The 27,428-nt window shown below is 37.6% G+C and overlaps 1 protein-coding gene and 1 long non-coding RNA gene across 12 annotated transcripts in view; one reads left to right on the forward strand and one right to left on the reverse strand.

Moving 5' to 3' along the window:
- The window catches only part of LOC143677205 (uncharacterized), a 95,858-nt gene that overhangs the window by 63,770 nt on the left and 4,660 nt on the right, over window positions 1–27,428 (reverse strand). The window contains exons 2-5 of one of the 6 annotated variants that reach the window (XR_013172435.1): window positions 26,484–26,625; window positions 24,462–24,589; window positions 20,857–20,974; window positions 17,440–17,601 (exon numbers count right to left, since the gene is read on the reverse strand). This is a non-coding gene — a long non-coding RNA (uncharacterized LOC143677205). Of the gene's footprint in view, window positions 1–15,014; window positions 15,271–17,439; window positions 17,602–20,856; window positions 20,975–23,257; window positions 23,783–24,044; window positions 24,227–24,461; window positions 24,590–26,483; window positions 26,626–27,428 lie in introns of those variants that run through there. The other 5 variants (XR_013172434.1, XR_013172436.1, XR_013172437.1 and 2 more) reach the window with 5 other exon arrangements.
- EXTL3 (exostosin like glycosyltransferase 3) overlaps window positions 1–27,428 on the forward strand; it is a 279,381-nt gene that overhangs the window by 8,012 nt on the left and 243,941 nt on the right. For 2 of the 6 annotated variants that reach the window (XM_077152897.1, XM_077152901.1), the window contains exons 1-2: window positions 18,632–18,756; window positions 22,236–22,389. The exons of 3 other annotated variants lie outside the window; for them this stretch is intronic. The gene's annotated coding sequence lies outside the window, so the exon portion shown is untranslated. Of the gene's footprint in view, window positions 1–18,631; window positions 18,757–22,235; window positions 22,390–27,428 lie in introns of those variants that run through there. One more of the 6 variants, XM_077152902.1, reaches the window with a different exon arrangement.

Raw genomic sequence — 27,428 nt, forward strand, 5'->3', positions numbered from 1 at the left:
ACTAGCAACTTATTAAATTCCCCTTTTTAAAAGCCATTCTGTTTCTGGTATATTGCATTCTGGCAGCTGCAAACTAGAACAGTTGGCTTTGTTCTTATCTCTAAATACCAGGTTATACATATATAAAGCAGCCCTTCAAAATCCAGAAATAACAATTACCACTCTGGACTAAATGTGACTGCTATAAGAGATTACAATCTAGACCCCGATTTCCTTATAAGTATTTTATAACTGAGATCATACAATATTTGCTCTTTTGTTTACGGCTTATTTTGCCTCTCCAAATGTCCCACAGGTTCATTCACATCTTTGCATGTCTCACAATTGCATTTCTTTTTGTAGTAGCACAGTGTTCAATCACATGTATATATCATTGTTTGCCAATCTATTTTTCAGTCAGTGCATCTTTCAGCCACCTCCATCTACGGGGCCTCATGTATAATGCCCAAAGTTAACAGTCCATCAATACTCTCAATTTTAGATAAAATTTCATTGTTCCCAGGTGAAAGATAACCAATAAACACACGCTCACCAACAACCCAACCCTGCACCTAACTCTTGTCCCTCCCCCCATTATGTACCCCTGATATTGCTGAGGTACTGTTGATATTTTCCTGTTAAATATAGCCCATAGCAAGCAATACCATTTCCCCCACAATACCCTGAACTTACATGCTCTTTGTACAAGATTCATACCTTTGTAGTAGTTCATGCGAGAACTTGTCTATATTTGTAGTGTTAATCAGTGGGACACATGAGTTTATACAACCCCTTTCAATCATGTTCACCTTCAGTGTGGTAATATTACTTAAGGACCCACTAGTGAACTGCCTTCACTTCTATCTATTCCCTTACAATTAAGTTCAGGCTCATTAGCTAACTGTTCACCCATTGCAAGCTTCCATGTATCTCTAGGTCCCCTATAATCTGTATTATAAGCCTCTGATTTTACCTTTACCAGGGTCATAGAAGTGGAATCATTCGGTATATATCCTTCTGTGTCTGGCTTATTTTACTTAGCATTATGTCCTCAAGGCTCATTCATCTTGTCATGTGCTTCAAGACGTCATTTCATCTTACTGCTATATAATATTCCATCATACATATACATACATATATATATATATACCACTACATGTTGTTAATCCACTTGTCTGTTGATGGGTACTTGGATTGTTTTCATTTTTTGGGTAATAGTGAATAATACTACTATGAACATTGGTGTGCAATTGTCTGTTTGTGTCACTACTTTCAGCTCTTCTGGGTATATACCGAGTAATGGTATTGTCAGGTCTTAGAACAACTCAATATTTAGTTTTCTGATGAACCACCAGACTGTCCATAGTGGCTCTACCATCATACATTCCCACCAGCAGTGCATAAGTGTCCCAATTTCTTCACATTCTCTACAACATTTGTAGTTTCCAGCTTGTTTAATAGCAGCCATTCTTATAGGCGTGAGGTGGTATCTCATTATAGTCTTGATCTACATTTCCCTTATAGTTAATGAGAATGAGTATCTCTTCATGTGCTTTTTAGTCATCTGTATTTGCTGATCAGAAAAATGTCTATTCATATCTTTAGCCCATTTTTTAATTGGGTGGTTTGTTCTTTTGTTGTAGAGTTATATGGTTTCTTTTATGTATACAGTATTTCAAACCTTTATCCAATGTGTGATTTCCAAATATTTTCTCTCATTGAGTTGGCTGCCTCTTCACCTTTTTGGCAAAGTCTTTTGAAGCACAGAAGCATTTGATTTTGAGGAGTTCCCAATTATCTATTTTTTCTTTTGTTGCTTGTCCTCTGGGTGTAAAGTTTAGGAAACTATCTCCTATTACTAGGTCTTGAAGATGTGTCCCTACATTTTCTTCTAGGAACTTTATGGTACTGGTTCTTATATTTAGATGTTTGATCCAATTTGAGTTAATTTTTGTATAGGGTGTAAGGTAAGGGTCCTCTTTCATTCTTCTGGCTATTGATATCCAGTTCTCCCCTGCCCATTTGCTGAAAAGTCTATTATGTCCTAGTTCAGTGGATTTGGGGGCCTTGTCGAAGATCAGTTGACCACAGACTTGGTGGTCTATTTCTGCACTCTCGATTTGATTCATTGCCCAACACTTCTAACTTCATGCCAGTACCATGCTGTTTGGCTTTATAATAAGTTTTAAAATCAGGAAGTGTTAATCCTCCCACTTCATTCTTCTTTTTTAGGATGCTTTTAGCTATTCAGGGTATCTTTCTCTTCCAGATGAATTTGGTAACTAGCTTTTCAAAGTCTTCAAAGTACGTTGTTGGAATTTTGATTGTATTGCATTGAATCTGGCATCTTATCTACATTTTACTTTTCCATCCATGAGCATGGAGTATCTTTCCACCTATTTAGATCTTTGATTTCTTTTAGAAATGTTATGTAGTTCTTTGTGTACAAGTCCTTTACATCTCTAGTTAAGTTCATTCCTAGTACTTGATTCTTTTAGTTGCTATTTTGGGTGGAATTTTTTCCTTAATTGGCTCCTCAGTTAGGTCATTGCTTGTATATAGAAACATTACTGATTTTCGCACGTTAATTTTATAACCTGTCACCTTGCTGAATTTGTTTATTAACTCAAGTAACTTTGGTGTAGATTTCTCAGGATTTTCCAAGAATAGTATCATGTCAACTTCAAATAATGAAAGTTTTACTTCTTCCTTTCCAATTTGGATACCTTTTATTTCTTTTTCCTGTCTGATTGCTCTAGCTAGAACTTCTAGTACAATGTTGAATAATAGTGGTAATAGAGGGCATCCTTGTCTCATTCCTGATCTTAGGGGGAAAGCTTTCAGTCTCTCACCATTGAGTATGATGCTGGCAATGGGTTTTTCATATATGCCCTTTATCATGTTGAGAAGTTATCTTTTATTTCTAGTTTTTGAAGTGTTTTTATCAGAAAAGATTGTTATACTTTGTGAATGCTTTTTCAGCATCAATCAAGATGATCATATGAGTTTTCTCTTTTGATTTGTTAATGTGCTGTATTGCATTAACTGATTTTCTTGTCTTAAACTATCTTTGCATTCCTGGTTTAAATCCCACTTGATCATGGTGTATAAGTCTTTTAAAGTGTTGTTGAATTTGATTTGCTAATATCTTGTTGAGAATTTTTGCCTCTATGTTTATTAGGGAGACTGGCCTGTAGTTTCCTTTCTTATAGCACCTTTACCTGGTTTTGGTATTAAAATGATTTTAACTTCATAAAGTGAGTTGCATAGAATTTCTTTTTTCTCAATTTTTTGGAAAAGTTTGAGCAGGATTGTTGTTAGTTCTTTTTGGAATGTTTGATAAAATTCCCCTGTGAAGCCATCTGGCCCTGGGCTTTTTTTTGTAGAAAGATTTTTAATGACTGATTGAATCTCTTGTGGTTGGTTTGTTGAGATCTTCTATTACTTCTTAAGTCAGTGTAGCTTGTTTATGTTTTTCCAGGAATTTGTCCATTTCACCTAAGTTGTCTACTTTGTTGGCATATAGTTTGCTTTCAGATTAGTTTGCTATTCTTTCTCAGGTTCCTCCAGGTAAGCAGTTAAGTCCTTGATTTTTGCTCTTTCTTCTTTTCTTTTCTTTTTTGCATGGGCAGGCACCAGGAATTAAACCCGGGTCTCTAGCATGGCAGGTGAGAACTCTGCCTGTTGAGTCACTGTGGCCCGCCCTTTCTTTTTTTTTTAATATAGGCATTTAAGGCAATAAATTTCCCTCCCAGCACAGCCTTTGCCACATCTCCTAAGTTCTAATATGTTGCATTATTATTTTCATTCATCTCCAGATAGCTACTGATTTCTCTAGCAATTTCTTCTTTGACCCACTGGTTATTTAAGAATATGTTATTTAATCTCCATATATTTGTGAAAGTTCTCATTCTTTGGTGGTTATTGATTTCCAGATTCATTCCACTGTGGACAGATAAAGTGCCTTGAATAATTTCAATGTTATTATATTTATAAAGACCAGTTTTGTGCCCTAGCATATGCTCTATCCTGGAGGTTGTTCCATAAGCACTAGAGAAGAATGTAGATCTTGGTGTTTTGAGGTGTAACAACCTACATGTGTCTGTTAGTTCTAATTCATTTATCAAATTGTTTAAGCTCTCTATTTCTTTATTGATCCACTGTCTGGTTGTTGTATCTATAGAGGAGAGTGGTGTATTGAAGTCTCCTTCTATTATTGTTGAAATGTCTATCTGATTAATGCAGGGTTTTGGTCTGCTGTGTGGATGTGCAAGGTTAAAGACAGACCTAAATTCATCAGGACTACAGAGGAAAGGCTGAGCAGCTGCCACCAGAGGTTCCCCTCCTCTTTCTCCCTGCAACCCTACCACTCCATGCCAAGAAGCACATAACCTCCTTTCCATATAAATTTTGAACAAAAAGAAACTGTTCATAAGTTTGAAGATGAGGCAAATCATTAGACTCCTGAGGTACCTACAATCCAACTCTGACTCCATCTGTGTCTCTCACCTCCACATGCCTCCTTTCCCAGGCCAGAGCAGCAATCATTTCTCCAGGAAGGCCTCCCTCTTCCCTCCTCCCGATAGCCCCTCCCACTCTTGTCCCCAAGTGGGTCATAAAATATAAATGAAACAAATCTCCCATAACTGCTTTCCTACACTAGGCATTTTGAAAGCTATTCTGTATATAAATTGAGGTCATTTAAACATTTTATGTGATTTTCATCTTGGGTAAAGCTTTTCAGTACTTAATAACAATGTTAAGTAAAGTGCTTGTTTTCCTGAGGAGAAAACAGCAAGGCCACCATATTAAGACTCCAACAGTCTTTGTTTTTAATTATTAGAGTGGCAATTATGTATATGGTACACAGAGATGTATATTAATAGGAAAGTTGTTTTTTAAAAGCAAGATCTTTTTAAAAAATTTAAAGATTTAAATTAAAAGAATTCAAAATTCTTTTGAAGAATTTTTCCAAATTCTTTTTAGAAATCATGTCATTCAGAATGTTGTAGAAAATCATGAGATCTTTCTTCTGCATCCTAGAAGAAAAAAGTGAGTGGGAAGACTGAGAGAGAAAGAGAGGTGGGGACAGAAAAAGAAATAAGAAAATTGACAAGGATATAGTGGAGGTAAGGCATGGAAAATAAATGTGAGGAGAATGGGAAGGGGCCTCATGGGTGCTGTAGCACATGTCTATGGTGAAGTAAATGGTTGGAAATTAGGCCAAGTTGTTTGCTGATGCTTTTAGTGAGATTTTTTCCTTAGCTATGATGTAAAGTGTGATAGTGAAATCAGGGGAAAAAACAAGGGGGAATCAACCATAGAGAAACTGCTTATTTTGCCATTTTTATCGCAGCACATACTTATCCTCTGTATCCATAGCTGAGGAAATTGCAAAAGGAAGATCTACATTTATTCCTCTAGCAAGGTATGCTTCCATCTGCCATTCTGTCTGCTTGCTTTGCACATTTCCCCCACATCATATGCTAACAGCACCCATCATATGCTATCCTGGCACGAATACAAGAGGAAGCAGCTAAATTAGAATGGTGGTTGAGAGAGAGCAAAGCTTGTTTTCTGTTTTAGAATTTGTTGTGACACATGGGTTACTTTATTTTTTTAATTTTAATACTTTTTTCTTTTTTATATAGCTATGACTTGAATATGGTATAATGCACAAATTGTGACAATTTTATATATATAAATATATATATAATATTTATAATTATAATTTTAAAAATATAAATATATATATAGGCCCATGAAATCACCAGCCAGATCAAGATAAAGGATGCTTCCAGACTCCAGTAGGCTTTCTCATGTCCCTATTCAATTAGTATCTCCCCAAAGGTGACCATTTTTCCAATATTTAGCACTACAGAGTAGTTTTACCTATGAGATTTATATATATTGAAACATACAGTGTATATATAAACATAAAAATGTATTTGCGTGTTTGACTTCTTTAGCTCATCATTGTCTTTGAGAGTCATCCAAAGATGTATATAGAAATAATTTATTCTTTTTCATTGCTGTGTAGCATTTCTTTGTGTGAATGTATTACAATTTATCTACTATGTTGTTGATGGGCATTTAGGTTGTTTCTGGCTTTTACTTATTATGAATAAAGCTGCTGTGAACAAGTATGGACATTTTTTTGTGGACATAAATACTTATTCTTGTAGGAGTAGAATTATTGAGTCAGCTTTTTGTTAAACAATCTTGGAATTCAGTTAAAATGGACACTCTAGTTTACCTCTGTTGCTCTCTAGTTTACTTTTGGTGGTTTGGAGTTCACTCCTTCATCAATTCAATCAGCATATATTAGTTGATTCCATTCTAGTAGACTGAGATAGACAACAACAACAAAAATATGAAAATTACCAGCAAATGATGAGTTATCCAGAGAATTAAAATAAGGTGAGATAAAAATGAGGGAATAGGTGATTTATTATATTGGGTGATCTCAGGAGGTGACATTTCAGCTGAGTCCTGAGTCTCACCTCATACAAAGATGAGAAGAAAGAGCCTACCAGGCAGAGGCATAGCTAGTGCAAAGGCCCTAAGGCAGGCCTGAGCTGGGCATCTGCTATATTTTTTAAAAGGCCACTTTGGTGGATTCATGAAGAGGGGGCAAGATTTGAATCAGGGACACCAGTTAGGTCGATGCTGCAATAGTAAAACAAAAAATGGTATTGGCTTTGACTAGAGTGGTATTAGGAGAGATAGAGAGAAGAGAATGGCTTTGGGATTGCATTTGGAGGTAGGTTCCACAAAATAAAAGGAAGATGAAAGCAATAGCCCAAGGAAAGTTCTCAGACTTTTGGCTTAAGTAACTGAGTGGATCACAGTGCCTTTTTCTGAGATGGGGTTACCTGGAAGAGGAATAGATTTGGGTGGCTGGGAAGGGTAGAATCAAGAATTTTATTTTGAGTGAGTTCATTTGAGATGTCTGAGAAACCATGCAAATGTTTGCCTGAAGTTATAGTTAGAGGTCAGGGCTGAAAATATAAATTTGGAGAGCCACACAGAAATATGATGAAATCACTAATGTTTGTTGTTAAACTGCTATTGCCTCTGTCTTCCTCTGCCTCCAATCTTCTCTTTCCAAATCCCTAGAACCTCACTCTCCTAAAATGATATAGCTACCTTTTCTATGCCTACTGGCTCTTTTTCTCTGCAAATATGAGGGCCTGAGTTGACCAAAGTTCCTTATTGACCCTGAAGAATTTTGCATCCTACCCATCTATTCTTGTTACGTTTCACCCTCTCCCCTGTGAGACATACATATGTACATGAGAAAGCCTACTGGAGTCTGGAAGCATCCTTTATCTTGATCTAGCTGGTGATTTCATGGGCCTATATTATATATTTATTTATTATATATTTAATATATGTATTAAAATTGTCACAATTTGTGCATTATACACACACACACACACACACACACACACACATATATATACTTCTAATTTTTGCAGCAAATGTAGACATAAAAAATAGATTAAGAAAATTCTGTTGAATTTAAAATTGGAAAGTCTTCCAAAATACCAGACAATATCAATTTTCAATGACCCTTGCCCTATTTCTCAGATAGGAAAATTGAAGTATAAGTAGATCTTGGTTTTCCTGCATAGCTCATCAGTGGCAGAGGCAGAAATTAAGTACTCCTGTTCAGTATCTCATACACTGGACAACAAAAGCACAGAGCCACTATAGCATACCCAGTTAGTGTCCCTTTCATTTCCAATTTGACCTGCTTCCTGCAAATACACTGCATATTGCTGTCATTTGGAGCAAAGGAGAAAAGGATGAACTAGGTGTTCTAGTTTGCCAGCTGCCAGAAAGCAATATACCAGAAACGGAATGGCTTTTAAAAAGGGGAATTTAATAGGTTGCTAGTTTACAGTTCTAAGGCCGAGAAAATGTCCCCATTAAAACAAGTCTATAGAAATGTCCTATCTAAGGCATCCAGGAAAACAAAGATACCTTGGTTCAAGAAGGCCAATGAAGTTCAGGGTTTCTCTCTCAAGTGAGAAGGCACATGGCAAACAGGGTCAGGGTTTCTCTCTTATCTGGAAAGGCATGTGGCAAACACGGCATCATCTGCTAGCTCTCTCTCCTTGCTTCCCTTCATGAAGCTCCCCGGGAGGCATTTTCCTTCTTCATTTCCAAAGGTCACTGGCTGGTGGACTCTCTGCTTCTTGTGGCTATGTCGTTCTGCTCTCTCCAAATCTCCTACTTTCTCCAAAGTATTTCCTCTTTTATAGGATTCCAGTAAACTAATCAAGACCCACCTGAATGGGTGGAGACACGTCTCCACCTAGTTTCCACCTAATCCAGTTTAGTAACTACTTTTGATTGAGTCACATCTCCAGGGAGATGATCTAATGACAGATTCAAACATACAGTGCTGAATAAGGATTAAAAGAAACAGCTGCCTTTACAAAATGGGGTTAATATTAAAACGTGGCTTTTCTAGGGTACATAAATCCTTTCAAACCAGCACACTGGGAATCCAGAGAGCAAGCATTTAGTGCTGGCTCTAATACTGGGAGCCAAGAGAGAGGAAAAACAAAGTTATTGAACACTTGCAGATGACAGGCACTATGCCAAGCACTTTCATGTTATATATTTTAATTTTCACACCAATCTGGTGAAATGATTATTATTATTCCCACTTTACAGATAAAGAAACAGGGGCTCAGATTGGTGAAATGATTTCTTCAGGTTTGGGGTCAAACTTAGATTTGTTTGATTCTATTATCCTATATTACCTCTTTGCCATGTGACCTTGGGCAAGACTTTAAACCTCTCTGGGCTGGGATTTCTTCATATATTAAATGGGATAATAAGATAAATGATTTCTGTGCTCTGATCTTGCTCTAATATTCTGGATTCTAAATGCATTTAAGTGTGTTTAGTTAAATTTTCAAGTTTCCTAAGCAAGACTTTCAAATCATACTATAATGGAAATGCTTTGCCAGACTATGATTTCCACCCACTTTGTGACAAAAGAGAATGATCTCATAATTTGAGTGTCTGGCGCAAAGGGATTTGTTGCCTGACTAGGGTAAAAGATCCCTTGGAAGTATAAAGGATACTCTCATGGCTTCTATGCTTACAATTCTTGGTTTTCTCTCTTTTTTTTTTATCTTTAGAAAATACTTCTCATTTTCTCAATCCTTGTGTTTTGAAGAATGAGTTTCTCAGGAGAATGTCAAAGGGGACACAGGGTTAAATACAGAACTGAGTCTATTCACTTACAGCTGCAGAGACTTGCCACTGTCACCCCAGACCTTGTCATCTTGACTCTGATATGAAAGCAGAGGCTTGGAATTCCAGGATCATCATTTTCTTTAGACTTTGCTGGCAGCAAAGGGCGAGGGCAAAGTCCTTTTACCCAGGGGCTCTTAGTCGTGTTTGCCTGCTTGGATCCAGAAGAGCATTCTGATGGCAGAGGGGAAAAGCAGTACCAGTTTAGTGTGTGATGATTGGGTCAAAACCATCTTCATTGCAAAAAGGTTATTTTAGGGTATTAATTTCATATTGTGCTCTTTTGATGGTCATCCATTTATAACATGTTTTAAAATCTAGCAAGGTGAATCTCCTCTCTGTTAGTGTTTTTGACCAATTATTTGATTAGGGAAAATGTACTATTATCAGATTACATTTTATAAAATATCCCACATTAATTTTTCTTTTTAGTATTACATCATATCTATCTCTGGTGCAATTATTCTCCAGTAAAGTGTAAGTACTTTTGAGAGAGGCTAATCTCAGTTGCTTTTATCTTAGTATGAATTAGAATAAAAGATCCCTTCAATAAAAAGGTGATTTTATGTGGGGGAAATGGAAGAGTTGAGAGAGATTAAGAGTCAGTAACTAAGAAACAAAACAAAACAAAGAGAACAAAAAAGAGTCGGTAACTACGGATAAAAATAAATAAATAATGGGGGAATAAGGGGTAAAATAAATTGGGTAGATTGAAATACTAGTGGTGAATGAGAGGGAGGGGTGAGGTATGCGATGTATAAGGTGTTTTTTTTTTTTTCTTATTTCTTTTTCTGGAGTGAAGTGAATATACTAAAAATGATCATGGTGATGAATACACAATTATGTGATGATATTGTGAGCCATTGAGTGTAAACTATATATACACTGTATGTGTGTGACGATTTCTCAATAAAAATATAATTAAAAAAAAAGAGCAACTGAGGCAGGGAGATGACACCCCACAAAGAAAGAAAAAGGAGAGATAGTCAGATGTAAAAAACAAATCTCTTGCTTTTCAAGATTTTTGCACAGGGCTGATATTGCCTGAAGCCTAAGAGTTTTCCTCCTTAAGTGAATTTAATTAGCAGTGAATGTGGACGTGGATATGGAGAGTGAGCCAGGTATGCATTAGCGCTCCCAGGAACCACCCAGGAACCACAATACCTAATGGCTCCTCCTGGTCTGCTTTAAAACTTGCTGTGGTTTCTCTCATTCCATTTAGGACATTGAGAGGAAGATAAAATTTATTTCCAGGCTTATTCCTCAAGGTTCCTTTTTGTGCTCTTACAATCTCACACCTTCTTGTGATCTCACATGCTGTTTACACAAGCTGCAACAAGGTGGCACAGTATGCCTAGTTATACTCAACTCCAGGAAGCAGGACATTCTTTCAAACCTGATTCCTGTTACAGTGTCTCAGTTTTGAGAGGATTTGGCAAAGCAAAGTCTGGTTGGTCTTTTAGCCTCTCTGAGTATGTGGTGTGTATCTGTGGTATGATTTGAGGAGTACCATCAAGGTGGCCATGTCCTAAAAAATTATTTCCCCTTCATAATAAACAGAGTTCTCTAGAGAAGCAAAAACCATCAGGAGATCTCTGCAAATAAAAGATTTATTTAAGTGCCTCATGCAATTGTGGGAATGCAAGAGTCCCAAGTCCATAAGGCAGGCTGCAAGGCTGGCAACTCTGATGAAGGATCTTGACAAACTCCACAGGAGAGTCCTACCGGTTGAAGAAGCATGACAATTCTCTCTTCTCCCTTAAAAGTCTTCAACTGATTCGATCAAATCCAATTGATTGGATTCCCTCAATTGCCGAAGACACATCCTTAATTGATCGTATATGTAATCAGCCACAGCTGCAATCAACTGACTGATAATTTAATAAGCCAGCCTTCTGGTTTATCAACCAGCCACAAAACCTTCTTGCAACAATGGTTAGCCCAGTGCTTGCCTGACCAGACAACTGGGCACCATCACCTGGCCAAGTTGACACCTGAACCTAACACATCACACCACTCCTGCCTAAAATTCCAGCATTCCTGATTTATACTTGTTAACAAACTGTGCCGGAATGAACAGGACACAGAAAGAGGGTGCTGGTAGCTTATTTCCTCATTTTGCTTGGGGATGGTCCATGACTAGGGTCACAGAGGGATTTTTAAATCTGCACACTGGAATGTCTTACAGCTACAGCAGGGGAGAGAAAATCAAACAGGCTTTCAATGGCTATATTTTTTGGAGGCCAGATTAACAGCAAACAAGGTTTGACCAAATCCAGGTTAAATCATAACATCTAATATGTGCTCAATCAAACATTCTTATTTCTATTCAGCTTACTCTATTATTTATGTTCATGTAAAAACATAAACTTTCATGCTGACATCCCATTGTTTCACTTTGTCTCTGTTGGACCACATTTATTATTGTTGTAGTGATTTTGTTGCTTCTGTAAAGTTCTCCTGAGTATTCAAATGATAATTAGCCAGCCTTAGTCCCTTCATCATCACTTATTCTAATCTCTCTTTTAACCATCTGTTTAGTTTTCCAGATGCTAAAACAAATACCATACAATGGGTTGGCTTAACGATGGGAATTTATTGGCACATAGTTTGAGGCTAGGAGAAGTTCAAAATAAAGGCATCAGCAAAGTGATGCTTTCTCACTGAAGACTGTGGCATTCTGGGGCTGGCTGCCCGTGATTCTTGACCAAGGGCTTCTCTTGTCACATAGCAATTCTCATGGCACCATCTTCTCCTTTCTCTTCTGTGTTCCATTGACTTCTAGCTTCTTGCTTCTCCCTGTGGCCTTGTCTATAAGGCCTCCATAAAAATAATAAATAAAACTGACCCATCCTGATTCAGTTAGTCACACCTCAGTTTAAAATAATCTCATCAAAAGTTTTATTTACAATGGGTTCACACCCACAGGAATGGGTTAACGTTAAGAACATGTTTTTCTGGGGTACGTAACTCCAAGCCACTACATACTCTATCTCCCATTCTTTTCCACTCTTTTTCTGTTGACCATTTCATAAATACACACCCCACAGCAATCTATGCTCACTATTACCATTTGTGAATGGCTTTGTGTGGACATTTATGAGTATCTAATGCAGACTCAATTTTGTTGTCCTTGGGCCAGCTCCTATCCCTAATTCTGGGATTATTAGAGCCTCCTAAGTAGCCCCTTCAGGTGTTCCTACCTTGAATCATCCCTGTACACTGTAATTAGAAAGTATAACCCCACTGCCATTAAGACAACCTATCTAGGAAAGCCTTATAATTCAGTGTGGCAAAGTGGAAACATCACTGGGCATAGGAGGTTTGGATTTGGTCTCTTGTTTTCCCACTTTCTACTTATAAAGGATTCTGAAGATAAATAGGAGTTGACCAGGTCAACAATGAAAATAGGATCTTACCACGTAGAGGGAAAAATATATGTGAAGGCAAACATTGTTTGGGAAAGGTAGCCAAGATTAAGTGAAGTTTCGAGGGGTAAGATAGCAAATAAAGCTGGAGAGTGGATAGATGTTAAATCCAGAAAAGCCTTGTTTGCTCTGCAAACGAGTGTGAACACAACCTAGGGAAGAGTTTTTAAGCAAGGTGGATGTATGATGAGGTTTGCCTGGTAAAAAAAATCATTCCAGCCAATGTAGGAGAAACATGTTCCAGAACAATATTGAATGCAGAGTGACGAGTTAGAACCCTACCGGGTTGGTCTAGACCAGTGTTAATAAATTCAAGCCCAGACTCATGCATCAGCATCGTATAAGGACCTTGAAATCCAGTTTAAGTAATAACAGACCTACCATTTTTTCTTGGTTTTGCTACCTGCTTTAGCACAAGCTTTAGCTACACTAATAGGAGCCTACATGTGCCCTCCACCAGACTCAGCTGGATCCCAAGTCCCTAAATTGGGAAGAAAGCTTATGTGATATTAAACCTAGTGACAACAATCATCTATTTTGAGCCCTGGATGCTTTAACCTAAATGCCTACCTTCTTAGCAGTACCCTCTCGGGGGAAAGTCCCTGATCAGGCCAATGAAACAGCTGTGTTTCCCTCCAGTTAGAAAAAATATCTGTCTCATTTTTGCCCTGAAGTTGCATGAAAGTAGCCTAGTGCCAGATCCTGCTCCTCTTAACCAGGCTGGGAGGGCCTCTCTTAGCTCTGAAAAACTGCACTTCTTGTTATGTTTGATCTCCTTACCAAGGCTCTATCCCCATTACCCCTGGAGGCTGTGAGTGGACACTGGTTGTCACTGGGCCATCCCATTGCCCGCGTGTCCCCTCTAGCACCACTGCCCAATGTGAGGCTCCACTCCTTAAGAGCTGCCGCTTCTTTCTGCATTTCGCTGGTGTACTCCACCAGATGGGACTTCTGTTGGCAGCCCTGACCTCCTCTCTTTGAGAATCTGTTAAGCCAATTACATAGGCTCATTGGTATATTGAAGCCCCAACTCTATGTTCAATGACCTTATATTGATAGCTTAAAATTGGCCATGGTGGGAGTATTTAAACCACAGAAATCTGCACACCCAACAAATCAGAGCTTTTCTTTCCAGAGAGCTGACTGTTAAATATTTGTCTGTATGACACTGACTGCACTTCCGGTTCTTGCAGGCTTGGACAAGAAGAAGAATTGATACCAAAGGGTTAGGCAGGGCTTCATTTCTCTTAGAAATCTTCTGGGCCCCCATCTCCTCAGGAAACAGTGCTCAGTGAAGTTTTAAACCTTCTCATCCTACCCATGTGGTAGGGCTAATTGGGAGAGATTGGCTTAGTTCGGGAAGACATTCCAGTCCTCTAAGGATCCTGTCCAAGCTGGTAGGGCTCATATCAGCTTCTCCAATTAAAGCTTTCAGTTGTTTAGCAAAGGATATTTATGTGTGCTTTCCGATGATGGAGATCTTATTTCCTATAATTCTTAACCAGTCTTCCTCTCCACCCTTGTTCCTGTGGTTCCAATGCAAGAGGTGCCCCCTCCTCCCGGACTCTTGGACATGCTTTCTCCCAGCCCATCCCACAGAAGACCAGGTATATCAGATATGCTATCAGGTTTGCCTGGTAGAAAAATCATTCCAGCCAATGTAGGAGATACAGTGTTCGAGAACAATATTGAACGCAGAGTGACGAGTTAGAACCCTATCGGGTTGGTCTAGACCAGTGTTAATAAATTCAAGCCCAGACTTATGCATCAGCATCATATAAGGATCTTTAGGTTTCATAACCTCTAAGCTATCTTATTAACATCCCTAGGTACAACTGGGAAGGCCTGAAAGGTGTTAAAGCACAGAAAGAAAAAGTTGTGTTTGGTCTTACTGTGTTTAAGCTGTTAGGATTTTGATACCTTTAAGACTGAATGCATTGTTATTAATTTTTATTTCTTTTCATTCAGGGGTTTGGTTTTCATAAGATTACACTTTCAATCCCAACCTCTTACCCCCAGATAAACATACTTTTCCTTTTGTGCCACACCAGGGTTTGCAGACAAGCAAAACTATCATGGTTCTCTAAAGCCCCTGAACTTTTTCTTTTTAGTTAGCTTTTTTATTATTGTAACTTAGAGTGAGAGGAAAGTGAAATACTTCGATGACATCCAAAATTAGAATTAGTCCCAACAACTTTGAAATGTTAAATAAGTTATTTCAGAAATATATAAGGACCCTTAAGACACATTAAACTATTTACATTGCTCCAAAGCTTTTTTTATATTTGTCATCACATGCATTTTCACATCATTGGATCATGGGCCATGTGATTTCTTGTGTTCTGTGTTTTTTATTTAACATTTAAGAGAATGATTTCTTCAGAGTGACAGCTTTCATATTCTTATTTTAAATAGCTACATACTATTTTTGTGCTTTTCATCTAAGTCATTCTGTATTCTTTCTAATTTTTTTTGATGAATGAACCAGGCTTTTACTCCACTTGAACTGTTTCCTCAAGATGTATACTCACAAGATAGTTCTGAATCACACAGTTTTGTAGTTCCCATTACATATTATTGGATTATTCTGTAGACAGATAAGATAAAACAGAAATAAAAAACTAAGTGTGAACAGGAACAAGCAGCAGTGGCTACAACTTCTGCTTCTACACAGACTCAGCAAGTCCAGACAGCATAAGGGTCTCAATTAAATGAAAGGCAATCTGGGAATAGTGAACACAATCAAAAGGAGCCACGAGAAAATGATAAAGAAAAAGAAAAGGAAAAAAAAGGCATACCATTTTGTAATAAGTGCTGGATTCTTCTGGAGCCACCTATATGTCTTGAGAAACAAGACCACAGGAGGAAAGGAAGAAAAACCCATAAATTCCATCTGTACTTGATTTCCCAATAGATTTTGTTCTTGTTTTTTCAGTGGAAAGGTTGTTACTTAGTTACAATCAGATTTTTTCAAATCACAGGATACGATCTTTAGAGCTGGAATTGCATGTTACAAGGTGAAAATGCTGGGCTGTCATTCATGAAAGAATACTGCACTTGTAGCCGAATAAGCAAATCACAGCAAATTTTGTGTCATAGTGACATTCATAACTCATTACCAGTTAATAAGTCATTTTATCTTCTGTTCTAACAATAAATGGAGGTAACTGATTTTGTCTGATTCCTTCCTGAAATCTAAATAATAGTACAGTAGTTTCTGAAATTAATTTTTACAATGTTAAATTATGATCGAATCTGTGAGAAACCAGGGATTTAAGAAGCAGTAAACAAGAGAAAAAAATAACAGAATAAATAACCTGTAATTGTATATTGGACTTGTTCAACCCTTAAACAGCTTTACCTTTTGTTAGGTATGTACATTTTAGATATTATGAATGAATAATGGAGCTTGGATTTAATTTAGATAGAAAAATAAAAAATTGCATATCTTTTCCAATAGAAAAACTAAATAACACTAATACTTATATATTATTAAAATCAGATGTTAGTGACTTTGTAGTTGTGAAATTTTGACGTCTTTAACATAAACCTGGACCACAGTTACTTTTTATTGACAGTAGTGTGAATGAATATAGAGAGGAAACCACAGTGGATGCTAGACCTTGTAAATAAGGAGAATGTAGAAAAAGAGATCATTCAATATCTGTCTTTTTCTAGAATTATCTTGAAACTTAGAATTTGAATCATGTTTATTTGCTAAATTAAAACTAATGAAACATTTCTGGAAAAATATCAGAGAGATGATACACTTGCTGAGTCCAGTGAAAAGGCATTTAATAAAAATCTCTTTGACAGTAGATGAGAATATGAAGGAATTTATGTAAAAGCAATCAAATTTTTAACTTTGGGAATCAAATAAACCTATAACATCTTGTAGTCTATAGGATTCAGCAAAAGTATTTATTGAACTTTATTATGAGGATAGCACATTTTCCTGTATTTCTACATTTAGTTTCAAAAATGATTCTTAATAGTCCTTTTGATATGCTTCATATTTAATAGTTTGCTTTAGTCATTTTGAAAAGACTATTGCTGCTGCAAATAGTTTTGTAATTTATGTTCTAAGCCTTGGTAAATTTGTTTATTTTAAGGCATCTTAATCTGTTCTGAGCATTCATTTGGAGAATGTCTTTTGTGGTCTAGGGTGACAATAGACTAAAAAAATGTGGCCTGGATTTTTAAATCTATATGCTTAATTTTCTCCATGATCCAAGACCATTTATACGATGAGTCTAAATATAAAAAATAAAGTCTTATTTATGGAAGGACTTATTCTAAGGGAAATATCCAGGGTCAAATGGTTTTATTTCTTTCTTTCCATATTAGTATGTCTGTTTATGTTATACAATGTTACATCTTCAAATTTCCTGTATTAGACGATAAATCACCAGAGAACCTGTTTTGGGAATAATACTTTGATGCAAAATATTTAATGAGTCTCTTGATAATAACCCAAAATATGCGTACATTGTTTAACTCAACCCAAGTTTACTATTACTATCACTCTAGTGGTTGAAGAAGAAAACTCAAACCTCTGGTTTGTTTTTCCCAGAACAGATAGTAGTGACAATGCATATATATATCTACATATATATATATATATAGATAGATAGATATAATCTTTTTTTTTTTTTTTAATGTGGGCAGGTCCCGGGAATGGAACCCAGGTCTCTGGCATGGCAGGTGAGAATTCTACCGCTGGGCCACGGCACCCAGCCCTGCATTATATTTTAATTTAAAAGAAAAACAAAAACAACCCAACAAAACCTAAAGCAAAATTTTCCATAATTATATACTTGTCTATTTATTGCCCTTGAAAATTATATATAGAAGTTATTCTTTTATTAGTTATCTTCTTAATTTACTCCAAAGATAATACTGCCATTCTGCATTTCCCCTGGAAGGAATAAAAAAGCAACTTAAAACCAGTAGTGCTGCTACTAGATAAGTAGATGTCAATGTATACTTAAAAGAATACAGCTAAAAAAGTAATATATTTGTTAATTTGATCTTTTTCTATGCAATATTTCCAAGTCAGATTTTCTTACATTCCTAGAATTCTGTTTGAGATACCAAGGGAAGTAATGATAAAATGTTTGTTTTGATTACTGTGGGGATAAAAGGTGAATGTTCAATTTATTAAAAAAACAACCAAATGTGCTGTTTTTTTCCAAATTAATGAGGTTATTTAATTTTATAATCTTTAAATATTTCCCCTGGTTTTGTAAATGTATATTAATTTAAAATCTACTTTATTCTACCGCCAACATTAGGGAGATGGTCTCAGGGACTTACAAAACACGCGGTTTCTTTCTTTCTTCTTTTTTTTTTCCGCATGGGCAGGCACCAGGAATCGAACCTGGGTCTCCAGCATGGTAGGAGAGAATTCTGCCTGCTGAACTACTGTGGCCCGTCCCATTCATTTATTTTTTATGCTGTATGGCGGGGTCACATTTCATTCTTTTTCCGTTTGAGTATCCCTTTGTTGTAGCACCATCTGTAGAATTTTTGCCCATTTGGTTTTTTGTTTGCTTGTTTGTTTGTTTTGGGGGGAAGTACATGGGCCAGGAATTTTTGGGTGAAGTGCATGGGCCGGGAGGCCGGTTTATTTTTATATCTCATTGAGACATGAGTGATAGGCAACAAAACACCAGCTCGCTGCAGTAGTCAGAAATTGTCTGACTTTTCTCCTAGTAGAAATTTTGCAAGAGGCCTCAGGGCCATCCATCCAAGGCTCCTAGTTGGTTTGGAGCTGTGCCCACCAGGGGTCAGAGCAGCCTCAGGTTTGGGCTCTGATTTCCCACAATGCATCAGGTTCCGCACGCTGGGGTTTAACTGAGCTGCGGCGGCAGCGAAAAAGACTTGGAGGTGTGCGGGGGCGGGGCTGGGGGCGGAGGCCGGGGAGGGGCCCGGGGGTCGGGGGTCGAGGTGGGGCTGCCTTTGCAGCAGGGGTATTTGCCCAGCTGCTGTGCCCCTTCTACTGGCTGCCTCCCCTGCTCGGGTCTGCTCCCTCCTCAGTCTGAAGACCTTTGCACCTGGCGCCTGGAGCAAGGTAGGGGTCTCTTCAGCATCATCCTTTTGCGGGGATCTAAGACTTTTTCTTAGTTGTGCAAATAGGAGAACTCTTAGGCTGCTAAAATTTACAGATGATTTCTTAGCTTCTCCCTGAAGTACCGGGTTGCTCTTTAAAACTCTTTTGTCTACTTCCTATTCTCTCCTCATTTAAATCTCTGCGGGGCTTTGGGAAACCTGGTTTGGGTGTTTGTGCTGGAGTAATTTCAAGCTCTTAGTTCAGACCTTATGTCTTGTATAGGAATGTAAACTTTGGGGTGGGATTGGAATGTATGTGAAAAGTTCTGTGGGTTTGTGTTAAGTTTCCTCAGATGTGTGAATGTGTGAGAAATTATGAAAAATTTGATGCCTGGGGTCATTTCACAATGTGGGTGGGGCTCCTGACCTGCCGCAGTTTCAGATACACGCTTAGGGGCTTTTGTCTTGTGCCCATCTCTGCCACCATGTCAGAAGATAGCTATTCCTGTAGTCTAAGCCAGTGAAGCTCTCAAGTCCCAATAGACCCACACACACCCATCCCACACCAGGGCTTTCTCTCCAGGACGCTGCTTGCTTCCCAGTAGTCTCTGCTGCCACATTCCCAGAACCACTCACAGCACAGCTGCTCTTAGTTTGGGATCCTTCAGTTTAAGCTTTCAAAAACTGAAGTTTGGTAGACAAGACTCTGAGGATGTGGAGCTTAAGCTTGTTGGTTCCTGTCCTTCTCAGCCTTTTTCTGGGTCACACCACATAGCTCCATCCATTCACTCTCATTTCCTATGGTCCTATTGCTCCTTTTGGTAATAATGCCAAGTCACAACCTGCAAAAGCTCTAGGCTGCAATTCTAAGATGACTCCAGCTTCACCCACTTTTAAAGGCCCAAAAAAGCACTTCTGATCTCTGTGTGTACAATAAATTATATATTTTAATCCCTGACCCTCTATTATGTCCATTCCAATAAATATCAATCGATTTTACTTATAAAATCCAAGTTTCCCTTTATTGTGCAGTAATAAAGACTATAATTAGCAAAACTAAAATATTCTTTAGGTGAACATGATCCTAATTAGGAAATAAAAAAGGCAGTAGATAGAAGGAAATCAGGCAAGTTTAGTTCTGGAACATCTCTGCCACTAGAAAAGAAAGGTTATTGTGTATCTTTATTGTTCCTTCCAAACCTAAAATACTATGAAATAACACACTGATTTCTTTTTGTAGTTAGATGCATATACCTCTAGACTTGAGGTAAAATAAAGAATAAGAACATAATTTCAAACTGTTGTCATCTTAGCTCTGTCCAAGGAAGAAGGTAAGTCTCAGAAGAAACTAGGAGTCTAGGATTCTAAATCTTTGTTAAGCAGAAATTCTCAATGGTTCTTAATCCTGGCTCTGGGAATTACTTTCATCTAGAAATGTTAGTTCTCTATCAAAATATGAAATTATGAATTGCTCATTATACATGATATTTTCTATTTGGGAAATATTTGTGTTTTCCACACCTAATATTAAATCTATTTAAAGGAAATGTGTATTTGTAAGTAAAAAAGATACAAATCTTTAAAAGATTAAAAACAAAGAAAAAAAATCATCAGTTAGTATACTTTAGTGATTCCCATCATGGGTCCCTTTTTAATGGCAATACACCCAAAAGATATAACCAAAATATATTAAGTCATTAATAATCACCAGCTCCCATTAGAACTAGATGACAGGCTTTGAAGCATAGCAGTTGAAGGACATGTAAAGTAAGATAACTTTGTACAGTAGATAGCAAGCATCATAGCTTCAAGAGGTTGATATGGGAAAAACACTGACACCTATATAAGGAAATTTAAATGGAAATTCATGGCTCACTAAAAGTAAGCAGATCAAGTGTTTCCCACATCATCTATAAATACATGCATTTTAGGTTAATTTAAATAGTTGGTCCATGCTTTTAAGACCTTCCAGTGCCCTTATTACCTAAAAAATAGGCATAGTCGGCATAGTTCTTACTTCTGATGGTGGTAATATAAGTAGCTCAATTTAAAAACATACCACAAAATAAAAAAAGAAAGTTAAAAAATTAAAAACATACCATTAAAGAAAAGAAAAGCATACCATTTAATTTGAGGAGAGAAAGGGATAGAGAAAGTAGCTCCCATTGTTTCTCTTTTGGCTTCCATCTTTGTAGTGCCAATTAAAAAATCTCTTCAATAAATAATGATACCAGTTATTCCTATTAAAGAATCATGTAATATGAACAGTCATTCTGGAAGAACTATCTCAAATTTCTAATAAAAATACCACCTTATTTATTCATATTCATGTATTCAGTAAACATCCTAGCTCTATGTTAGAATTGGAACTACAATGATGAATAATTTAGCCCCTAACTTTAAGAAGCAGATCTGGCTGAGGAAATCAACCTACAGATAATTATAATATTGTATGTGCTTGGTATGGCAATAATTATCTGGTCTTGGAGCTATGGGCTCTTATTCCAAACTGGTCTGGTCAGAAAAAGCCATTCTGGAAAAGTCAGTGCCTGAAATTTGTATTGAAGGATCACTGGCTTTAAGCCAGAAGTTGGGGCTGAGTGCCCTTATTAAGCCAGAGTTAGGGGGGAAAGCCTGATCAGAATCAAGGAGGTAAAACAGCAGTTTGGTGTTGGTAGAAAGCAAAATATAAAGCCCAGCTAGATAAGGAATCAGACTGAAAAAGAGATAGAGGTCAACATGGAAGGCCTTGTAACAGCAGAGGAGAACCATGGAGAACTAGCAAAATAACAGGATCAGATCTGCCTTGTAAATAACTCACTCTGAAGTCTGAGTAAAGAATAGATTTAAGAGGCTAGGAGGCAGGAAGGACTGTTGGGAGGCTGTAGTAGTGATTAGGAGAGAAATGATGAATGCTTTACTATCTTCAGATTTGTCATATATTATTTCATTTAGTTTTCATAACCACTCTTTGCAGTGAGTCGAGAAAGATTAATACTTTTGTCCTGTGAGTGCTGAGTTAGCTGCTTTGTATATATCTTCTCTAATCCTTATAAACCCCCTATGCAGTAAGTATTATTAGCCCATTTTATAGCAGTTGATATCGAGGCACATGTAAGGGGCAGGGGCAGAACCAGCCCCAGCCCCAACTCCAGTGCCTAGTGCAGGACTCATTTTATACACCACGTGGGTCTATTCTAAAGAGTGGGGCAAGGCATCCATTCTGTGCAAATCTACACCTCTGGAAATATCTCTCAGGAGGCACCATGGTGATAAGACCACTATGCCCAGCTTCTTCTGAAGTTTTGTCTATAAATTTAAAAGTCTCATGAACATCACATTATGATCAGATTACCAAAGTCCACGAGCTTATAACAAATATGTGATAAGGAATACAACCCAAGAAAAGAATGTTGGCTGGATTCCTAGATGACAGATCACAAAAATGTAAAGCTGGAAGGTGCCAGTGATACCATTTAGTTCAACCTCCTCTTTTTACAGATGAGAATAATGAGGCCAGAGTTATCAAATGACTTGGCAGTGGTTACTGAGCAAATTGAGGCAAAGAGAAAATGCTAAGCTGAAGCCTACCTTTCACTATCAAATACCTAGTACCTGCTGCTGAGACTGAATCTCTTTGGGCTTACGTACAAAGGTATGCTCTGACTTTCTTCTCAAGTAAAAAGAGAAACCAAGTTTTCCATTAGCCTTGCTTGCAGCAAATAAGTGGGATTACTGCAGAAACTTGGGTGCTTAGAATTTGGTGTCCAGTTGCTAACTTTGTCTTGGTGGGAAAGTTGTGATAAGTTTATTCGTTTGTTCTTTCATTCTTTTTCAAAGATCTGAGGGCCTATGAGGTGCCAAATATCCCCCAATTTCTAGTTTTTCTGTCAACAGCTGTCTTCCAGTTTCCTTCTAGATACTCTTCTAGTCACCCTTGGAAACAAACTCCTAAGTTATATAAACCTTCATTTACTGCTGGAAAGGGCCAATAGGGGAAAAGTAGAAGGGAGGTAAGATGAGGTGAAGGAGAGGGTGCCAAGGCCAAGGAGAGTTGTGATTCCAGATTGGAAGCCACCAAGTGCTAAAAGATTCTAATTAGGACATGTGTCTAGTGGCTTGCAGAGAGCAGAAGTCCTGTTCATCTAACTTGCCCTTTGCATAGACCAAGTGTGAGTATTGCCTGGAATAGTGCCTTCATGGAGGATCAGAGCAAAACATGCAGCAGTGACCCCAAAAGACAGGTGAAAAGCATGAGACATGGAGACAAGTAGAGTCACAAAGAGAATCCCAAGAAAAGAAAGATGTGAAAGAAAATGGAATCTGGAAAAAAAAATGTTTTCATGGAATGACATCCCCATCTTGTGGCCTTTCAGAATAAAGTTAAATTGGCTCTATACAATTATGTACATAGATGTGGATATAGCCTCTTTTTTTTAAATCCAGTATTTGACACCTGCCTGCTTCCAAGAGACTGGAGGTATAGGATGCAAGGTAAAACATAATTTAAAAAAATAAGGCAATAGAGTAGTTTATTAGTTTCCTTGGACTACCATAACAAAGTACCACAAACTTAGTGGCCTAAAACATCAGAGGCTAGAAATTTAAAAACAAGGTGTTGTCAGGGTTAGTTCCTTCTGCAGCCTTGGAGAAAGAGTCTGCTGCCTGCTTTTCTCTTGTCTTTTGGTAGTTAACTGCTAGTCCTTGACATTTGTCAGCTAATAGCTCTGTCACTCCAGTTTCTGCCTGGGTCTTCACATGATCTTCCCTCTGGGTGTCTCCTTTGTCTGTGTGTCCTTGCCTCTTCTTATGAGGATACCAGTCATATCGGATTTAAGACCCACCCTAATCTTAATTAATTACCTCTGAAAAGATCCTATTTCCAAACAAGGTCCCATTCTCAAGTTCTGGGTGGATGTGAATTTTGAGAGACACTATTCAACCCAGTACAGGAAGTTTAGTAAACAAGCATCAGATATGAAATCCCTTATCAAGTTCTGTGACGTTGAACAAGTTACTTTTCTTACCAGCGCATTACATTTTCTTATCTGTAAAATGCAAATAATGACAACCTTACAGAATTATGAGAGTTAGAAATCCATTAATGTATTCATCCAACAACCTCGAAGTGTCAGCTAAGTGCCAGGCACTGTATTAGGAGCAGGAGAGAAAAAAAATTGAATAAGGCATAGTTCTTATACTGGAGAGGTTTATAATATGTGGGGTAAAGGGAGATGTACATATGGACAGACAGGCGTAGTAAGGTGTTAAAAAGGCTAAAGTGGGAATAAGTATAGGGAAGAGTAGGGGCACAAAGAAGGGAGTCCTTAGGAAAGGCACAGTGCCTGGCATATACCTGGCCACTTGGTATAGGTAGCTGTTTTTAAAATTATATAGCAATAGTGATCATAGCAGTAAAGCAGAAATAATTCCCATTAGGCACCTGAGATGAGGTGGTTTGGCATGGAATTTGGCTTTAGGTTACTTGAAAGCTACAATATAAAAGGAAACTGGTTAGTTTACATCCATTTCTTATTCTGGCAAGCTACAGTATGCAAATTAAACTATGGAGAAATTTTTTTTTTCTTGAACTAGACTCAAGGAAAGATTTATTATGTGGGTTTTCTTGAATTCAGTTTGGAAACTGTGGATACTGTCTTCAATAACTATGGACAACTCTGAAAACGTCATACAGTAAAATGGTTTTTATGCAAAAAGTCTTCTTACCTTTGGTGGAAATGATCTGGAGTATCACTGAATATGTGAAACTGTTTCTCTGTTAGAATACTGTTGTAGTAGGATTCTGGGAGAGTCACTTTCAAGAAATTGCCTAAGGATGAGCGCTCAGAGAAAACCTGGAGAAGTGAGCAGAATTGCTAATTTGAGTGGCAATAGATCTAACTGTCCATTGAACTCTGTCATTTTTACTGCACTTATGGAGCAGAGGATCCTTGGCAGGAAACAATAGCCAAATGGTTCAACAGGCATTTAACCTTTGAAACAAAAATAGAATAAGTCACTTACTGATTTCCCTGGTAGCAGGCTCCTGGGAAGATAATGCCTATTGGGGTAGACCAGGAATTAATGACCAGCCAGTGAGTAGGTTACAGATAAACTAAACCGGAGGTAGAGTAATGTGGTAGAAAGGGTGTGAAATTTGAAGTCAAATAAATCTGGTTCTAGTTCTAGCTCTGTTACTTAATGATTTCAGTTACTTAATTTTTCAGATCTTCAATATAAATATTAGTATCTACTTTGCATGAATTGTCCAGGATCGAGTTAAGGTATATAAACTGTTTTTGTTTATACATGTGTGTGTGTATATATATACACACACAAACATATTATTGTTTATACATATAAATAATAATAATAGTTAATAATTGTTGAGGTTTATTTCATATCAGGCCCTTGGTATGTTTATTTCATACATGCCAAGTACTTTACATGCGTTTCATTCTTCAAAGCAATTCTATATGATACATACTATCTGTCACCTAGTAGGTGCTCTCCAAATGGTATACATTAGTATTCATAGTATTAGTTAGAATAATAAGCCAATTAGACAAAAGTGAAAACGGCTTTCTTTATCCTTGGAAGTTGTGCTTAGAGTGGAGGTTGGCAGAGTGTAGCCCACAGGCCAAATCTGGCCCATTGTCTGATTTTGTTTAGCCCGTGAGCTAAGAACACACCCATGCCTTCTTGTTGGCATAGTGTCCTTGGCTGCTTTTGTGCTTGCTATAAAGGCAGAGTTAAGCAGTTACAACAGAGGCCATATGGCCTACAAATCCTAAAATGTTTACTGTCTAGCCCTTAAAGAAAATGTTTGTTGACTCCTGGCCTAAAACAAAGCCTCCAGGGGCCAAGGCAGGTACAGCATAGAAACTCAGCCAAGTTAGCGTAAGCAAGACTAATCAGGGATGAATATTAAGTGATGGGATCTAGAAAGAGCAAAAACCCACATGCCCTCATTTTTGGGCCAGTGGAAGAAGAATGTAGTAGGTAGTTCTGGTGCCAGCATGGACAAGGTTGAGGACAGGAAGAGGACTTGAGCTTGACCACCTACATACTCTACTAGCTAAGCCAATCTGGAGTTAGAATTTAGTTAAGTAGGCTAAAAAATTTGACATCCGTGAGTGTTTTTTTAGGCTCCTGTGCTTTGTTTTCTTTTCCCTTTCTGTTTTAGCAAAAATTCTCTTTAAAAATTCTAATCTTATCTAAGCTGAGCCAAGGGAAAAAATGATTAATTCACACCTGGGTCAGGATAAAGTCCAAACTTCTTAACTATTCTTAGGCCTTATGGTGTCTGGACTGGCCCTTTCTCACTTGCCTAGACTTACCTCCTCACCCCTCCTTATACTTATGCTCCACACATGCTGTACAACTTACGGCACCCTGAAGTACTTCATTTTTTCCCCCACTTTTTATTTTAGAATAATTTCAAACTTACAGGATATTGGCAAAAATAATACAAAACTGAATCAGAGAATTCCAACATACTCCCCACAAAGATACCCAGGTCCACCAATTCTAATATTTTACCATATTTGACTATCATTCTATCTATCCATCAGTCTGTCTTTCCATCCATTCATCTATGTCTTTAGATTTGAGAGTAGATTATATATAAATCATGCTCCTTGCACATTAATACTTCCATGTTTATTTCCTTAAAACACTTATGTAACCACCTTACGTAACGTTATCAAGTTAAAAAAATTTAACATTGATATAAAACTTGTAACTTACGTTCCAGTTTTTTCATGTCTCGATGTCTTTTTAGCATTTTCTCCTCCATTATTAGCTCCAATTCACATTATGTATGGCATTTAGTTGTGATTCTTTCTTTCTTTTTTTTTTTTTAACTTCACTCATATCTTGTATTTTATTTCTCATAAATAATGGCCAAGGAAAGGAAAAAAAAAAATGGTAGTAGCCTCCTATTTCAAGGCAGTAACTTAAATGCTAACAGACCTTCAGGGGAACCTCTCCCCTTCCCCCCAAGACTTTAGTGGCCATTTATTTATGTTTCTTGAACCAAACTACAGTAATAATTATTACCTACTGTTCTAGCTTACTAGCTGCTGGAATGCAATATACTAGAAATGGAGTGGCTTTTTAAAAGGGGAATTTAATAAGTTACAAGTTTACAGTTCTAAGGCCGTGAAAATGTCATAATTAAAGCAAGTCTATAAAAATGATGAAGTTCAGGGTTTCACTCTCAGCTGGAAAGCCCCCTGGTGAACATGGCAATGTCTGCCAGCTTCCTCTCCAGGCCTCTTGCTTCATGAAACCCCCCCCCCCCCCAGGGGTATTCTCCTTCTTCATCTCCAAAGGTCGCTGGCTGGTGGACTCTCTGGTTCTCGTGTCTCTGCTGCTCTCATCATTCTCAAGCTTTCTCCAAAATGCTTCTTCTTTTAAAGGATTCCAGTAAAGTAATCAAGACCCACCTGGAATGGGTGGAGTCATGTCTCCATCTAATCAAGTTTAATACCCGCAATTGGGTGAGTCACATCTCCCTGGAGATAACCTAATCAAGTTTCTAACCTACATTATTAGATAGGAATTAATAGAAACAATCGCTCCCACAAGACTGACTAGGACTAAACATGGCTTTTCTACAGTACGTAAATCCTTTCAAACCAGCACACCTACCAAACACACTAAAAAGTGATTGTCTCTTTAATGTCTCTC

Source organism: Tamandua tetradactyla, chromosome 3 (assembly GCF_023851605.1).
Source record: "Tamandua tetradactyla isolate mTamTet1 chromosome 3, mTamTet1.pri, whole genome shotgun sequence".
Lineage (NCBI taxonomy): Eukaryota > Metazoa > Chordata > Mammalia > Pilosa > Myrmecophagidae > Tamandua > Tamandua tetradactyla.